The sequence below is a fragment of the Bactrocera latifrons genome, unplaced genomic scaffold (genome assembly GCF_001853355.1).
Source record: "Bactrocera latifrons isolate USDA-ARS-PBARC rearing strain unplaced genomic scaffold, ASM185335v1 scaffold_5, whole genome shotgun sequence".
NCBI lineage: Eukaryota > Metazoa > Arthropoda > Insecta > Diptera > Tephritidae > Bactrocera > Bactrocera latifrons.
Window position 1 is genome coordinate 750,098 of NW_017537156.1, and position 2,123 is coordinate 752,220.

Consider the following 2,123-nt stretch of genomic DNA (forward strand, 5'->3'; position numbering starts at 1 on the left):
AACAGTTGATGAATGTGCATTGTAAAGGCTATTGTTGCAATAAATTATAAAGTGAAAAGAAAATCATATATTTTTGTTGTTCTTCGTTACACTTTAGCTATCTTAATATAAAAAAGCTTAATCTTTTAAGGGGGGAGCCTGGTGTAGAAACTGCAAAAAATTTTTTTTTGTTTTGCTTAAATCTCTTTAAAATAATCTAAGGATATGTCCTCAAAGTTTTAAATAAGAATTTGATATATTTTCGAAGCTAGAAGGAAAATAGTGACCGAGCGTCTAGCAGATATAGGAGTGATTGGGCAGACAGCGAAAGCTTTGACGAGCGATTTCTCGGTTTTTAATTTTTACGATTTTCCTTAATTGGCGGCAGGTTGGAAAAAAAAACTGAACGTTATATGGAATTGAGGCAAAATTTATTATTTATTATTTGACATTAAATTAGTCGGAATATCAAAAATTTGGGTTCAAAAAAATTTGTGAATGATGTTTAAATATATAACTATAAACCCTAGAAGTTTTGCTTTAATCACTTATTCTTTCAAAAATCTTCAAAAAAATCGTTTTTTAAGCCTCTAAACCAAATTTGGTTAAAAATTTACAAGAGGCATGAAAGTTATTTTATTGTGATACCGGAGCAAGCGAATTGCGATAAACTTCGTAAATTTTTTAAACCAACATTAATTAAGTTGTAAGTGTGTTCTCTTTTAACGAAGTTATGGACTGACCACTATTACTTTGTAAAGAAACGGTGAGACGACTACTATCCTATTCGATGAAAGGATGTACGTGTATTTACGGAAATTCAAGGAATGCCTTTAATTAAAGTACTTATCAGCTATTACATTCTCTCTAAACTTCTTTAAAGTATTTTCATATGAACTACAAGTTTTCGAAACAATCTGAAAGCTAATGAGAAATAAGTTGGTAACAAATACTACATATTTAGATGAGATAATTTTAATATTCTAACAAGTAAGGAAGGGTGTAACCGAGCATTTTAAGCTCTTGCTACTTTCCCGCATATTCCCTAATTCCAGGCGGTGCGTAATACTTTCGCCATTCATTATTCGACGAAATCGCGAATTACTATCAAATCCCTCATATGAGGGATGTGAGTGGTTATCATTCGATTCGCCAGACGTTGTCGAAGTTATTATAATATTAACGGTGCAAATTTGGGTAATATAGCTAGAATGGGTTGGGAGACATATACATTAAACCTATTAGGAGGCGGGATCGCTGGGATTTCAACTCGAGTCGTCATCATGATCATTTATATGGGAGCTAAGGTAGTTTGATATTGATATTGCACACTGTCAGCCGTAAGCTTTGGTACAGATATTTGACTATACAACAATATGTATGTATGTATATTTAATTTTGGTATTCTTACCCAAAATAGGTCTCACAGGATGTCTCAAAATCCATATAAGAGGTATATGAAGACAAGGGGGGGGAATGGAGATCCATATTAGGCAAAAGAATACACTGTCATTCAAAAGGTATTCCTTCGGAATTTATTTGGTGTCTGTCATAAAAATAAGGATACACAAAACATTAACATAATTCAAAAATGTTTGTGGAAAAATGTGAACTTTCTTTACTTGAATAAATAGTTCAGCAAAAAAAAATTTAAACTTGTTCGGCACAATTGATTGCACATTCGTACGTATATAAAAGGTGTCCCAAAATTAAGATTTTCATTAAATAGAAAGCACAGTTTTTGTTCTTTCGATTGCAATTATTTTATTCAGTCATAAAATACAAAGGCAATAAGCACTCGTTTGTTGAAAATTACCATGACTATATTCTGCATAAATGTGGCTGTTAATGTGGTGTCATTGATGCAACGTTGGATATCCTCCTTTAACGCATGCGCGGTTATGGGTGGCGGTGCTGCTATAGATCAGTGATTTTAAATAACTCCATAAAAATTAATTTAATATCGTTAAATCACACGATCTAGGTGGCCAATTCTGTTCTCCAAACCGGTCTTGTTTACCGACGTATTGACCACATCAATATCATCCAATTTCGGCAAGCGGAACTGGGTTATACAAGTATGTTGCGATATCGAGTTACAGTCACTGCTTAACCAGCTTCATTTTCAAAATATTATATATTAT